We start from the raw sequence: 16,451 nt of genomic DNA on the forward strand, positions 1-16,451 counted from the left end.
TCACAACAACTAGGGCTGCACCAGGTCAAAACCAGGAGCCTGGAACTCCATCCAGGTCTCCCACATGATGGCAGGGGCCCAAGTGCACGAGCCATCTTCTGCTGCTTTCACAGGCACATTAGCAGGGGGCTGGATTGGAAGTGGAGCAGACAGGATTCGAACTGGTAATCTGATGTGGGATGCTGGCATCACAGGCAGTGGCTTAACTCACTGCCCCACAATGCCGGTCCCCCAAGATGCCTTCTTTACTCAAATGTCTGGTGCCTCAGCTGGGAGATTCTAGGGAAGTGTTCAATGGTGGAATGAATAAATGAAGTTGCATAAAGCCTGGGGTTCATAAGGGAGAACAGCTGTCATTACACACAGTTGTGCGTCTCTGGGCTCCTGAACAGTGGCTGTTTGCAGGTGATAGAGTCTCAGGGGAATCAGGAATGCATATTCCCCGAGGACATCTAGAAGGGTCTGGTCTTCTTTCTTGGTGACAAGTAGTTGCTGCCTGCAAAATGCAGCCTCCAGGACCTGCGGAGACTGCAGGGACAGGGACAGGTGACCCAGTGGCTCTTGGCATCTCCTTGCTCCTGCTTCCTGTTAGGAAACATTTGATTCCCATTCTTCCTGCACGTTGACTTTGCTTTTTGAGGAGGTGTAGGGAAGAGATGACAAAGGAGAGAATGGAAAGTTGGTGTCCAGGAAGGACTCTGGCGTATTAAATCCTGGGAAAGTTGATCTGCTTGAGGCGCCTGAGGCCTCTTGGGAGACAGGCAAAAGGGAAACAGGATAAAGGTCGGTTCTCTGGAGCATCAAGGAGATAGCAGCTGCCTATTACTGACAAGGAATTCCATACCACAACCAAAAGTCTGCCAGGCCAGGGGAGACTCCTTGGCTGCAGGCCACAAGCAGACAGAAGCAGCAAAGCTGATCTGGAGGAGGTAAGTTGCTGTCAACCATTTCTCTCAGTTCTGTAGATCCTGGTGCTAGCAGCGCTGTTGGTAACCTGCTGCTGCTGTAACAAACTGCCACACACAAGTGGCTTAACAGACACAGGCTTGTTATCCTACAGTTCTGGAGAGAAGTTGGACTTAATGTATTGGCAGGGCCGCACTCTTTCTACAGGCCTCGGGAGAGTGCTCCTCAGGTTTTTCAGCATCTACAGACCGCCCACATTCCTTGGCTAATGGTTCTTTCCTTGCATAGCTCCAACCTCTCGCTCCGGCCACCAACTGATCCTCCTGCCTCCCTTTTCCAAGGACCCTTGTGACTACGCTGGGCTCCCTCAGATAGTCCAGAACCATCTCATTGTGAGACCCTTAACGTAACCACACTTGTGGGGTCCCTCTTACCATATAAAATAGCACCCACTGTTTTGGTGAATCCAGATGTTGACATTTTGTAGAGACCATTATTCTGCCCTGATCAGCAGCGTGAAAGTAGGGTGGCTGTACCAGCCTTGAAGAAGCCAAGGAGGCCATCAGGATAGATGGTGAGCCACCTGCGGGAACCCGAGAAGACTCAGGGGACTGCTAGGACACAGCCACAATACGGGGCGGCTACTCAGAACAAATCCCACTGTCATTATGCACGTATTTCCACGCACCCAAAGCTGCTATGACACGAGGAAACCAGTGTTGTCTTCAGGACCGTGTTATCTAACACTCTCCACTCCTCCCATCTGCTCCAATGAGAGCAGGCCACCCCAGAAATCAGTGTCACCGTCACAGTTTGGACAGTCCTGCCTGTATCGGGGGCTCAGCCTGTCAGATCAAAGGGTAGGACTTAACTCTGCAAAATTTTTACTACTTTTGATCAACACAAAACTCCAACTCTCCTGAATATTAGTATTACGCAAAAACAGAGCCGTATCTTTTGTTTTTCAAATATGAAATCATAAGGTGTGGACTTTTGTAAACTACACCGCCCAGAACGCCCAGTAAGATGGGTCAGCTGGGGAGACTCTGTGAACCAAACAGCTGGGGTCTCTTCCAAATTCGATGTGTACTGCTTCATGTGGGGGCCAGCAGCCAATGAGGCTGTTTCAGTGTAATATATTCGGGGCACCTCCCCCAGCTCTCAGGGAACAGAACCTAGGGCTTCCCACTCGACGGTGCTCTCGGGAGATCCCTCTCGGGTATGTGGGTCACTGTGCTGCGAGGCAGACGGGCGCCCAAGCCTTCTGAAAGCGCGTGCCAGCTGCAGAGCTGGGCACTGGGAGGCTCAGGCAGGCTCTCCTTCTTGGTGGGGAAGTCGGGAACCACAGGACCGGAGACACAGGAGGATCGGCTGGCCACCGCCTCTGCTCTCTCCAGCTGCCGAGGTGCACCTGGACTGCCCAGGGGGAGAGGGCCCTGCCTCTCTCAGGCTTCTGTCCATTAGCAGGTGACGTCTGCGCATGCACTTTGCTGACACCCCCCCCCCCCCCCCGGACCGGGCAGAGGCAGACAGTGGGGCGGGGCCCCAGGCACTTCCTCCTGAGCCAGGCGCCAAGCCTGGGAGCCTGCGCAGAGCCGGGAGGGCTTGGTGGACTCTGACCTCTGCTCCGCAAACAGCGCTTCCAGGGCTCCCCTCGGATCTGCCCCTCTCCTTCCGGCGGAGAATAATGAAAATGAACTTGTGATTTTCCTGAATGGACATATTTTACGGCTGACTCAGACTTCTAGAAGTAGCGGCAATAGTAACTAAGTGAAGCTGCGGCAGGAAGAGGAACAGGGAGGGCTTCTTATTCCCCAAGATGGAACTCCAAAGTACAATTTGAGCAGAAAACTTTTTTTGAATAGTTCCGCCTGCCTTAAAAAAAAATAAAAACCACGGAGTCATTGCAGTGTCATTAAAAACGACCAGCATGAAGCTGGCCTAGAGGCGCCGCCGGCTTCCTATGGGCATCCCATGTGAGTGCTGGTCCCAGTCCCGGCTGCCCCGCGTCCGATCCAGCTCCCTGCTAATGCACTTGGGAAGGCAGTGGAAGATGACCAAGCACTTGGGTCCCTGCCACTCAGGATGGAGTTCCTGGCTCTGGGCTTCAGGCTGACCCAGATCTGTTTATTGTGGTCATTTGGGGAGCAAACTAGAGTATGGAAGATATTTTTCTCTCTGTCACTTTGCCTTTCAAATAAATAAATAAATAAATACATTTAAAAACAAAACAAAATACTATCACAACTCAAAAAAAAAAAGTTTCCAGTTCTCAAAATTTTGTACTGCATCGTACTGCAGGGGAGAGTTCAGGCACCCTAGGCTTCAGCATGCCAGGTTCGGGGTTTTCTACAGCTCAGTGTGTTTTTCAATTATAAAAAGAACAACACCAGGTTTTTGGGAAATGGGGAAATTGCATATTGGGGTCACTTTCCCGCTCTCTTACAGCAGGTGACCTCACAGTGTCTCCTAGAGACAAGAACCTACTTCAAGTTTGTTCTCAAGTTCACCTTGAGTTTGGAAGTGAAGGTGGAGACTTGGCAACTTATTTCTTTAAGAGGCAGGAAGGAGAAAGGAAGAAGAAAAGGAAGTGGAGAAGTTCCCAAGCCTTCGTTTTCATTTGTAGCAATAGAGTGCTCACTCTTTTTTTTCAAGTGACATCTTAAGCAAAGGTAAAATCTCTAAAATGGGTGTCTCCCAGAACCTCGTGCCTTGATGCTCTTCTAACCTCCCCCCTCCAAAACGTCCCTGGGCTCCACAGTGCAGTCTACAAACCACCTGTCTAACCCAGCTCCTACAAAGCTGAGATCCAGAGACGGGAAGAAATCCATGGGAGCAGGGTGGGAAGTTTCTTCTGCATCCCGTGACACGACTGGCAGAGATGGGCCCAGAAAATCACAAGTGAAGTGAGGGGAGGGGCGGGGTGATGGGGTAAGAGAGCTGACCATGAGATGGCCTTGAGGAATGTGACTGTGTGGATGGTCAAGGGCCTGGTTCCAGGAGGCTGGAGATCCATTGGTTCCTACGTGTGCCATCCCTGCTGTCATTGCCTGTTCCAGTCTTGTTGGTCCTTTAAAAACGATCCATTTGTTTATTTAAAAGGCTGCTTTCCCAGGTGCATTAGTGGGCAGCTGGATGGGGAGCAGAGCAGCCAGGACTGGAACTAGCACTCTGGTATGGGGATGCATGTGCACTTACAAGTAAGTAACTCACTGCCCCATAACACTGGCTCCCTGGGGTCCTTCCTCAGGGGTGAAAGGAACCAATGCAAAGAGCAGCCCCTTTAGAAAGCGTTCCAGTCATCAGTGAGAACACGCGTGCCAATTTGTTGCACGCTTCCCCACTCTCATGGCTCACCCAGGACAAGCATTGCTAATCAATTGTAGCACTTCTCCCTGCCGAGCCTTGGGATGGCTTCAAATGTATTTTCAACACAGTTCTGCAAGCGGCCAATGTCAACGAACCAAGAGCTGACCCTTAAGAAGAAATCTCTGCTCTTCCTGGTTCCTGACTCTGCTGACTGACTGCTGTCACTGGGCACCAGGGCCATGCATTTCTAGAGCCTCAGAGGAGAAGCCTGGAACTGCATTTCCCAGAATGCCTTTCCTTGGACAGCTCCAGGTTGGAGTTTGCCAGTGAGAGGCACTGCTGGGAGGTGGAAGAGGAAAGCTGGGGTCATTCTCTGGCAGCAGCTGCAGCTGGGCATGTGGGCAAAACTCGAGCCCTGGAGGATAGTATGCTCTGGTGCTTCTGGCTGCCAAAGTTGGAGACTGCCTCAGCCGCTGAAATTGTAGGGTCGTTTGCAGCTTCCGGAGGAGCTCCGGTAAGTCTCCGCCCCTGGCAGTTGCTGGCATGAATTTTGTTCCCCAAGGCCTCCAGCAGTCGCGCACGTGTCCAATTCCCTGTATTAGAGAGCTGCCTACTTGGGATAGTGCAGGAGGTTTTCTGTTTCCGTGGCCAGCACCCCCTGACATCTATAGAAACATCAGCGCCCTGAAGGCAGGGACTGGAACCTGGCTGCAAGACAGATACTCCCCACCTTGCCTGGCATGCAAGGTGGATCCTTGTTGGGTTTGCTCTTCCTGTTTTCCCTGTTACGTCTGTGATCCACCACCATCGGCATCGACGATTGCAGAAAAGGAAGCCGTAGGAAGGAGACTTTCAAGGAATCAGACGAATGGCGTCATGGAACTGGGAGCCAGGAGGACTCTTGTACAGAAACTCGCTGATTCTTTTCATATGATTGATGGGGAAAACTGAGGCCCCGGGAAGACTCGTATTTCAGTTAGTCCCAGAACTCGGGCTGGGAGCCAGGCCTGCTGATCTGAACCAGCCCTCATCCTTGGCCCCCGGGGTCTCAGATAAGGGGATTCGTGTGCACTTACAAGTAAGGCACAGCCAAGCTGAAATGTATCCGGTTGCAGGCTGGCTACTTTGATGTGAGGTGGTAAACACCTGGCCCTAACGGGAGGCCACGGAGAGCAGAGGCATGGGATGTGAGCTCCACAGCCTGCCCAGGGGATGGGCAGCTGGGTAGGGCGCAGGTCTCAGACAGCATGGGAATATGAAAACCACATGGCCCTCATCCCAGCCCTACTATAGAAACCCTATCACTTTTCCATATGGGAACAGGCAGCTCATCCCAGAGAAATCCCTGTGTCAGTGTCCACTTGGTGGAAAATGTCATGGAATTATCGTCAACCGCATCCTCCTCTTGTTGTAATTATCCCCTTGCCTCCTTGGGCCTCGGGTTTGTGGGTGCCAGGAGGCCAGATTCCTGATTAGCAGAAAAGCAGTGTGTTTGAAGAATGTTGGGGGCCGCGGAGCTGCCGGGAAGGCAGGAGAACTTTGCTTGGCAACTGTACCCGCGGTGGCGGATGCCCCCTCGGATGTGGCCAAGCCCCGGGCACCCGAGCTCCCACCGCTCCCACCGCTGGAACGGTGCCCTCTGCTGCTGCTGCCCCGACACTGGCGTAGATTCTTCACTGCCTTCCTATTCTGAGACGCCCAGCTCGTCATTGTCCGGGGTGTTCAGAGAGGCCAGATGCCCTCTTTCTTGGATCCCTGGCAGCCAGAGGGCCCTCTAGTGGACTCTGATGCTGGGCAGCCAACATGGCCATTACCCAGAGCAGGTGCCATCTTCGTGATGTGGCCTCAGAGGCTCCTCCTTTTCACAGGATGTCATTGCCTTTGACCCAATACTCGAAAGCCCATATGGGGTTCCTCTGGACTTAGGGCTTCATTTCCTATTAAAAGGCAAAGACTGGTGTTCCTCTTCCAGTCCTGCTCTCTGCTGTGGCCCGGGAGGGCAGTGGAGGATGGCCCAGGTCCCTGGACCCTGCACCCCATGGGAGACCAGGAGGAAGCACCTGGCTCCTGGCTTCAGATCGGTGTGGTGTGCTGGCCGCAGTGGCCACTGGGGGGTGAACCAATGGAAAAGGAAGACCTTTCTCTCTGTCTCTCTCTCTCTGTCCACTCTGCCTGTCAGAAAAAAAAAATGTTGATGAAAGCAAAGACTTGGGTAGGCACTGTGGTGTAGCAGGTAAAGCTGCCACCTGCAGTGCCAGCATTCCATGTGGGTGCCGGCTCAAGTCCTGGCTGCTCCACTTCTGATCCAGCTCTCTGCTGTGGTCAGGGAAAACAGTGGAAAATGGCCCAAGTCCTTGGGCCCCTGCACCCGTGTGGGAAACCCGGAAGAAGCTCCGGGCTCTTGACTTCGGATTGGCTCAGCTCTGGCCATTGCAGCCATCTGGGGAGTGAACCAGCGGATGAAAGACCTCTCACTCTCTCTGCCTCTCCTTCTCTCTCTCCTTCGCTCTCTATATAACTTTTTCAAATAAATAAATAAATCTTTAAAAAAAAAAAAAAAAAAGAGGCGGCCGGCACCATGGCTTAACAGGCTAATCCTCCGCCTTGTGGCGCCAGCATACCGGGTTCTAGTCCCGGTCGGGGCGCCGGATTCTATCCCGGTTGCTCCTCTTCCAGGCCAGCTCTCTGCTATGGCCCGGGAAGTCAGTGGAGGATGGCCCAAGTGCTTGGGCCCTGCACCCGCATGGGAGACCAGGAGAAGCGCCTGGCTCCTGGCTTTGGATCGGCGCAATACGCTGGCCACAGCGGCCATTGGAGGGTGAACCAACGGCAAAAAGGAAGACCTTTCTCTATGTCTCTCTCCCTATCCACTCTGCCTGTCAAAAAAATAAAAAATAAAAAATAAAAGAGGCAAAGACTAAGTGTTTGCTTCACTTCTCCTCCATGTGCACAGAACAGTACTCGGGCTGTTTTCCAGTGTGCTCCAATCTAGCCATCTTCCATGACCACATTTTTGTGACCCATACCTCCTGAGGGAATGTCACCGCCTTATCCTTGGGGAAATGACTCTTGTTTCCATTGGCGTGGGGGCCTGGCTGGGGAAAGGGTTCCAGCCATGGGTTCCACGAGCCTCGCTTGTCTCTGCTTGCCCTTTAAAATAAATTTAGTTAAGGAATACAAACAATGCATTTCATATAAACAAAATTATGAACATAGTGATTCTTTCAACCCTACCGCCCTCCTGCCTGCACTCCCAGCCTTCTTCCTCCTCCCTTTCCCATTCCCAGTCTTATTTTTCACAAAGATCTATTTTCAGGTAATTATATAACTCAGAAGGTTAACCCTACACTACGTTTTGTTCGCCCTTGAGGAGGCCCGGGCCCCACTGAGGGGCCTCTGGGGGCTGTCAGTTCCAGGGGGCCATGCCTGCACCCACCTTCCCAGCAGTTTTCCGAAACTGTGGCAACTCCATGCGGTCCTGGCCACGGCTGCGCACCCCCATTGTCACCACCACTATTGGCTGCCAGTTTGTGTTGAGGGCACATCTGTTAGATGCCAGCATCTAACCCAAATCGGCCCATTTGACCCCCTCCACTTACCAAGTAAGACAGCTGCTGCCCAAGGCCATGTAGCCGGTATAGAATCGGGATTTGAAGTCAGGCAAAACCCGTTCCTTTCCCTCCACTGGGCTCCTTCCCAAAGTCCACCCCACTCCTCAGGCTCTACACCAGGAAATAGAAGTTGATCTCAGGCTCACTTTCCCCAAGCGGTCCAGATGTCCCGGGAATCCGCTGATTCTTAGGGGACCTCTGCCTGCCTGCCTGCCTGCTGCAGGGTAAGCAGGCGGTGGGCACTGGCCCAGGGGCCTCTTAGCTAAATCTCCTCACTATGTACCCAGGAAGTTCTAGGAAGGCATGGGAGCTGGTCAATCGCTGGCCCCTGGAAACTCAGTGGAGACAAGCCAATGAGAACAAGCAAAGCCTACCTCCTCTGAGCTTGCTATGGCCCCAGGAATCAGTCACCATCAACTGTGTTTTGGTAGAGACTCATGCAGATGGAGGAGTGGCAAAGCTTCAGCGTGGAGCAAAGGGAAGCGTCAAATGTCCCTTGCTTGGAGGCTCTTGGCCTGGAGAGGCGGATGGTAGGCGGACCTCTCGGAAGCAGGCACCCTCCTCACGGGGCTGGTTGGGGGGTGCGTATGTGACTTTCTCTGGTTGGTCCCAAGTCGGAAGAAGTGACAAAAATTAGGAAAGTTGTCAGTTATTAATCAAGCCCTTGCTATTTTGGGCCGGATTGTTACAGAAGGTATTGTTTAGCTTCCTGGATTGTCACTAGAGAGAGCAAACCTGGCTTCCTAAGGCCCGACTTCCAGCAGGCTGCCTTCCTGGGTTGTTTATTGTAGATAAGCGGCTGCTACAGGTTGGGGTCAAAGTTCCGTTGTGATATATGGTCTGGCCACCGTCCATCTATGTTCAGTGCGCATGGCAGCCCATCTTGCAGACAAAACTGTGGCCCAGAGAAGCCGAGAGACCTACCGGAAGTCCCCACGGCTGGGCTGGGTATGTATGGATGCCAGGCCGGCCTGGTCCCTTGCCAAACTGGCAGCCTCCCCTCCCCCATCCCCCCACCACGAGGGTAAAGTCGTGCTCGCTGTGAGCCACACAGTGCCCCCGCAGCATGGAGAGACCCTAGTTGTAGAAGAGACTCCTGGGCACTGTCCCTGGGGCAGGGGGAGCCTCTGGGGTCATCCTGTGTCTTTGCCCTCCTTAACCCATCTCACGCCCCAGCCGGTGGTCCTTCCACACCTGGCCACGTGGTGCCAGCACCCTTGCCCGGCTGCCTCCCTGACCTCACTTCTCCCCGCCCCTGGGCCTTTGCCCCGCCTTCCCTTCCACCTGCAACTCCTTTCCTGGCTTCTCGGCCTCCACCAGGACTCAGCTCAGGCAGCTGCCCCGGGCAGGCTGGGACATACATCATTGTGTGTACGACGGGGGTGGCATCACTTGCTGCTGCTTAGAAGCACTTTTGAGTTTTCAGTGACAGCAGTGCGCCCCTCAGCAGGGAGCGGGTCCTGGAGCTTCTTCCTGCGACTCCCTGGCTACTGCCTGGGGTGTGCTCCGGCCCTCACCCTGGGAAGACCCACAGCTGGTCCCAGGGCCTCCCTGGTACCTCGTGGCCACACCTGGGCTACCCTGAGAGCCGACTGGGAAGGCAGGGAGGGCTTCTGACCTCGAGGGCTTTACCCCAGCCCCTCTGGGAGTCTGTCTGCAGCAGCGCTGGGCTGGTCCCCAGGAGTGCAGGAACAGCTCCGGGCGACGGGAGAAGCACGCAGTGCCACGGCCCGGCTGCTCATTGCTGTGCCTGGGCTTTAGCCTCCGTGAGGCCAGCGGCGAGGGCTCAGTTCCTTAACGACTTCTGTGTCCTGGCCTTCATTCGCCCGCCTGAAAATGGAGGCCATGAGAGCTCCTGCCTCCTAGGAGGGCCTTGTAGAGGTTGAATGGGACAATGCGGGGCAGACCCTGGCCGGGCCTGGCACCCTTCTCCCCGGCTGCTTCCTCCACGCCCGCCTCTGCTGCCACCCTCAGGTGGTTTCATTCATGATCACCTTGAGCCAAATCAAATTCAGGTGGCTGAGCAGACCCTACTGGCTCAAAGGCAAAAACTCAAGCCGCAGAGCCCCTGCACAAACCCCCTCACCATGACTTCACCACGGTCAGTGCTGCCAAATTGTCTCTGTCTCTAGGGATGTGGCTGAGCCAGAGCTGCTGGCCTTATGCTTCCAAGACCCAGCTACTCCCCTGGATTAGCCATTTTGTAGGTCAACAAACTGAGGCCCAGATGGAAAAGTAGCCTGCTTGGGGCCACATGGCTGGGGTAGAGCCAGGAGCAGAACCTGGGATTTCTGATTTAGATGTGGAGGCTGGGGTGTCCCACCCAGGGGCACCGGGAATCAGGCAGGTGGAGCGACGCAGCCTTTAGGACCCACCTCCGTGAGATGCGCAAGGAAGGGGTGGCTTGTCTATGTGCTGCCCGGGTCCTAGGTCTCCTTCCACTCCCCAGATCTTGTGTTCACTGGGGGGGGGGGGGCAGCTTGGGGTGCGGTTGCTGCTTTAACTCCGGCGTCCACGGAGTCCCGCCTCCCTCCCACTTGCCCTGGATACCCTGTCTGCCCGAGGTCAAACGCAGCTGAAACTCGACTCCCATTTCAGGTCAGCCGGAGGCGGAGGAGACAGGCCCCGTGGCCCGGGTCCATGGTCACCTTGTTTGTGCTGATGCCACACAGCCACGACCCGGGGTGGAGGCGCGGGAGGCTGTGGGTCCTTCTCCGAACACCGTGCGGCAGGGCACGGGGACGCAGGAAGCTGCCGGTCCATTCTTGGCCCTGCAAGTTAAGCCCCGAGAGCCCTTGGGCAACTCATTTCCTGCCCCTGAGCCTCAGTTTCCTCATTTTCTTTAGCCGCATGGAGGCTCTCACGGCTCTCGCCTTCAGCGCAGGCTGGGGCCGGGAACAGGACCCGGCCATGCCTGGAAGAACTCATGTGAGGTGCAGGGAGCGGCCAGCAGCCGGGCTGTGAGGAGCCTCCCCCGACAAGGCGCCGGGGCTGGACGCGGGCCGGACCTGGCTGAGTTCTGCCCGCCCAGGGCTGCGATGGGGGCCTGGGCGTCTGACGCGTGTTCAGACCGGAGCGGAGCGGAGCCTTGTCGGAGGCTCCCGCGTCGTTAGCTGCTGCTTGCGATCAATGGGAAACAGTGAAAGCAACCCATAATAACGTCCGTTTGCTGGCGATTTCAGTCATTTGTGGCATTTAATTAGCATAATTGACCCAAACTGGAACTTTCCCTCCACCTGAATTTAAAACTACATCACTGCCCCCCCACCCCAATACATCTGAGAAATTCTCTTTTTTTTTAATGAGGTTTTAACTAAAGCCCAATATCAAAACACCATATAATACTTTTATCTCATTGAAGACATTTGATGCTTATTAAAATATTATTGCTTTAAGGCTTATTTTGATTTTCTGCCCAAGAGTGTGTGCAGAGCCTTGCTACTCAGATAATAACAAAGAAACCTTAAACTTGAAAAAACACATGAAAGGTAATATGTTCCCCGTTAGTCTCAGTATCATTTCCCCAGGATTACTGCTTTCCAAATATAGCATTAGTTTAAAAATAAAAGGCCGTTTACAGTAATGGGACACTTGGTACTTCTTTGGAGCTTGTGGACTCTCCAAGGGGTTTGTACAACAGCTTCATTAAGTGGGAGCTGCAGGGGAGTGGGCGGGCTTAAAAAATCCCAGCATGCCTCCTCCAAGGCCCCCCAGCTAGGCCACCTACCCCGACCCCAGGCCCGTCGTCTAACAAGCTCTTAATTCCGCTCTCAGGACTGCTTTTTCATGCATTGTTTCTTCCAGAGATGAAAACGTTTTGGAAGCTGACAAGTAATCAATTGGGCACCACCGGGTAGAGAAGCGACATTCTAGAAGCGTGCGTTCTGGCCTCGTGGCTGCAAGTGTGGCTGCTGTCCACGCAGAAGGGGTCCTCCGGGGCTTGGGAGGTCTCTTTTGTCCTGAGAGAGGCAGGGACGGCAAGCCCCAGACGAGAAGGTGCACCACAGTCAGGAAGCGATGGGCCACGCACAAAAGCTTGGTTTATTTGACCCAGGCGTGCAGGTTTTGTGCAAGGGACAGCCCGAGTCCATTTCCAGTTGGACGAACTCATGTAGCAATGGGACAGATGGTCATGGACTTAGAAGGGCTCTCGCAAGTGGCAGCGAGGGCCACTCCAGTTTGTGTCCACGGGCCGGCCAGTGTTGGGCACCCACCGGAAGCTGCCAGCCTGCTGAGGGCCCCTGCTATTTTTGTCCAACAATGCAGGCCCCTTCCGGTTTCGGGAGCCAGTCTCCTGGCACTCAGTAAACGCCTAACTTTGAGAGGCCCCTGAGAGCCAGGGAGTGAGCTTTCAGCCTGAAGGGGCGGGAGAAACTCTCCTGGCTTTAAATCCCCAGCTGAATGCCAGCCATATCTTGTTGTCAGCAGAGAGGGGAAGATCAAGAGAGAGCGCGATGGAGGAGAATGGGGAGGCGGTAACAAGAGCTGCAGCAGACCGCCGGGTGGCGCGCACTCTCCCAGCGGCAGATGGCATTGTCCGCTGGGGAGAGGGCGGCACACATCACCAGTCCCACCTCTGCCCCAAGAGAGAGGCCTCCTTGCCTGCGGCCAATCCCAAGTTGGGCAAGAGCTGGGATGGTGTGTCGGTGTCCTTTCGGGAAATCTCCCATCTGACAGTCAGAATCTGGACCTCCTGGGCTTCCTCTAGTTGTTGCTCTTGGTGTTCCCGTCCCCTCTCTCATGCCAAGAACTGCTCCCCCAGCTCTGTCAGCCCGGGCCAGTGGCTGGCACAGAGCACACCCCTGTGGGTCTGATGAAAGACCAGAGGCCCCGAGGGTATGGCCAGTCCCAGGGCTGCCATCTCTGGGAGCACTGTGATAAGTGCTTCCTCTTGCTGAGCAGCTCCCGAGCTGTCACATGGGGTGGCGTCTGGCTCATGCACCTGAGCCTTGGTCTGCAAGGAACCTTGGACTCCTGCAGCTCACTGTCCTGATCCTGAGAGCCCTCCCTAGTGCCTCAAAAGCCCCCAGGGAGGGTAGACGATGGAGCTGGTCCTTGGGGAACAACGCTTAACTTGGAGTCGCTGCAGTTTTCTCCATTCACTCCTTCCTTGGGAGATGAAGGTCAACATCACAAGCAGGGAGGGGCCGGTGCTGTGGCACAGCAGATTAAAGCCCCAGCCTGTAGCACTGGCAACCCATATGGGCGCTGGTTCGAGTCCCGGCTGCTCCTCTTCCGATCCAGCTCCCTGCTGTGGCCTGGGAAAGCAGTAGAAGATGGCCCAAGTGCTTGGGCCCCTGCACCTGCGTGGGAGACCCAGAAGAAGCTCCTGGTTCTTGGCTTCAGATCAGCTCAGCTTTGGCTGTTGTGGCCATTTGGGGAGTGAACCAGCGGATGGAAGACCTCTCTCTCTCTCTCTCTCTCTCTCTAACTCTACCTCTCTCTGTAACTCTTTCAAATAAATAAAATAAATCTTAAAAAAAAAAATCACAGGCTTTGACCATGGCATCAGCATCACTGGGTACCGAATACTCTGCTCCTAGCACTCTGATGCTCCAGGAGAAACACAGGTCAGCCTCAGGCACGATTCCTGCCCTTCAGGGGCTCACGTGGGTGGAGAATGTGACGACCAAGCGCCACCCGAAATGGCTCCAAGAGGGGGGAAATTTGCAGAGGAATCTGCATCACCACTCTGAGGGGCTGAGGTTCGCTCAGCAATCAGTCTTCATCATTCATTCACAGAGAGGTAGACAGCCACAGAACAGGGAAAGTGACTTGTCCAAGGTCATCCAGCCTCATTCCTTTACCAGCTCTGTAGTGGCCAGTGAGATGCAAGGAGCACAGGGGTGGGCAAAACCCTTCAGGGAAGGTGCAAAGGAGGCATGAGGACCGGCCGTGGATGCCGGTGATGCGGGATGGAGCGTGCAGGAGGCTGAGTGATGAGCAGGTTGCCTCCCCCACATAAACGCTCCCTGGGGAGGACAGACTGAAGGGCATGCTGGGTTGAAGAGGCTTCAGAGGACGGCAGAGAGTGAGGCTCGCTGAGCCACATCTGTCAGGAACCTGTGCAGGGGTGGAGGGATTTGACCTGCTACACGCTGGTCACTCCTGGTAGGAGATGTGCTTAAAGGACAGAGACAGGTCAACTCTGACCTACTACTGGCAGACCCTGGAGGGGGGTTGGGACTCTGCTGCTCATTCTTCTCCTTTTCTTTCTTCTTCTTTCAAGATTTATGTATTTATTTGAGAGTCTGTGTTACAGAGAGAGTGGGAGAGACAGAGCGATCTTTTCATTCTCTCGGCCATAATGCCCGGGGCTGGGCCAGGCTGAAGCCAGGAGCCAGGAGCTTCATCCGGGTCTCCCACGTGGGTGCAGGGGCCCAAGCACTGGAGCCATGCTCTGCTGTTTTCCCAGGTGCATTAGCAGGGAGTTGGATTGGAAGTGGATCAGCCAGGACTCGAACTGCCCATATGCGATGTCAGCATCGCAGGTGGTGGCTTCACCTGCTACGCCGCAGCGCTGACCCCATGACTTTCCTTTCCATGGACAACTCCTTGCTCACTCAGACTCTCCCGGTGCTGATGTCAGCTGACTTCCAGCCCTGACCAATGGGAACCATCAGTGCGGAAGCCCTGCTGCCCGCCCTGTGTGGGCAGAGGAGTGAGTCTGGCGTTGTCAGGGGGAGCAGAGCTGCAAACCCCACAGGCCCAGGGAACGCCTTTGCTTTCTGCATTCCAAATGGACTCCCATGGCCACTGCTGAGTCAGAAGCAGCTCAGGCTCTGTCCAGCCTCCTGTGAGCGAGATTCTCACGAACACATTACCATTTTGAGTGTGGGGGCTGCAGAGTTAAGGAGGACGATCTAAAACCCAGAGGTTATGGCTCTGGATCTAAGCGCTGGCTTTAAAATATTCAAATCTCTCCTGGTTCCACCTGGGGTCTGTGCCATTCTTCAACTCTTCCGAGACACAGGTCAGTCCGACCTCTGTGAGCCTCTCGGCAGCTCAGTGGGCAGGAGGTGGGGTGGGGGGCTTTGCCTCATATGGATGAAGGACGGGTGGGGGCAGTGGTGCACAGAGGCTTGACAGGGTGGAGGCCCCCTTGGTCCAAATTCTCCTCGGAACCCGTCCACTCAAATTAGCATCAGAAGAGCCCAGCCCATCAGTGGCCAAATGAGACTTGCAGGGCAGGAGTTCCCTTACACGTCTTCCGGGTTGCATTTCCCCTAGCATCCTGGGTATAATCTGACCTACCAGTACACAAGGCTTTGGGGTCTTGAACCTGCCCTACATCAAATATGCCCCCTCCTCCACCAGGGAGAAAACCCCAGCCACTCTGCCGTGGCCTCGGCAGGCATCAGATTGTCCGGGACACATCAAACAGCCTAAGTCTCCCTTGTAAAAGTTTTACAAGAAAATCATTGAAGACCAGCCGGGCTCTCCCTTTTCTCTCCTCCTCCTTCAATTCCGGACCCAAGCCGATATTCTCGATTCCCACACTTTGGCGTCGGCCGGCGAGCGCCGGGCTGCTGAGCGCGCAGCAGTGGGAAACCACAGCCCCTGCATCATTACACTTGCAGGCCACGGCTTGTGGGATCTAGTGATTTGGACATATTTTATTTAACCAGCTTAGTAAAAGGTAATATTCAGCAGCTGTGATCTATAGCAGAATTACAATTTTCAGGGTCAAGGAGGGATTTTGATATTAGGAGGTTGGGCAGAATTGCTATGAAATCTCATGAGCTGTCTTTAAAAATAAATGAGAAAATAGGTTATCCAAGAGTCATTGTAAGGGAAAAATCAATAGGCAGTGTCTATTCACTTGGGCTATCAAAATCCTTGAAATTTGAACAAAAGTTTCACGTTTAGTGTACTGTAGGTTTTGAAATATCAGCGCTGGAGGCTCGCTGGGTACAAATCCATTGTGCTGTGCATTCAAACGAGGTATCTTGTGAAGCTGCTCGGCTCCTTCTTAATACGGGGGAGAATCTTGGTGACCAAATTAGACGGGCAAAAAGGAGGCTCCTGGAGCAAACAGTCCCATCCTTGGCAGCAGTCCGGCCACAGACACGTGAGAGGCACCTGCTGTGTCACAGCCTCAGGGCAGGTGTGGCCCCTGCCTTGGCGCTTCGTCCCGCCCTACCTCTTGTAGGGAGGGGGATTTGTGTGTCTTCCACAGTCTGCAGTGTCCAGGCCTTTGGATGGGAACAAAAGCCCATCTTAAGGGGAACTTCCTGGTGGTGAAATTTTGGCTGAGCAGGTTGCCTGAAGTGATAGGAGTTGTCATGCACTTTTTTCATTGGATGGTCCTCTACCGAGGACTCCCGGTGTGCCATGCTCAATTCTGGCACCAACATCGAGAAATAAAGCATCCTTGTTGGGTGTGTCGGCTTGAAAAAAATAAACCCAGAAATAAATACTTGAGTATGTATTGTGATAAGGAAAAGGTAGGCTGAGTGGGATCAGGTGGACTTCCTTGTGACTGGGGAAGGGTTTGGCAAAGGTGTCAGTCAGCCCGGGACCAGGAGGACAGGCAAGGGTTAGCCAGGAGAAGAGAGCGAGCGGGAACTTTCCAGACAGAAGGAATGATGTGGGAGAAGGCTCTGAGCAGGCAGGAGCCTGGCG

Source organism: Lepus europaeus, chromosome 17 (genome assembly GCF_033115175.1).
Source record: "Lepus europaeus isolate LE1 chromosome 17, mLepTim1.pri, whole genome shotgun sequence".
NCBI classification, from domain to species: domain Eukaryota; kingdom Metazoa; phylum Chordata; class Mammalia; order Lagomorpha; family Leporidae; genus Lepus; species Lepus europaeus.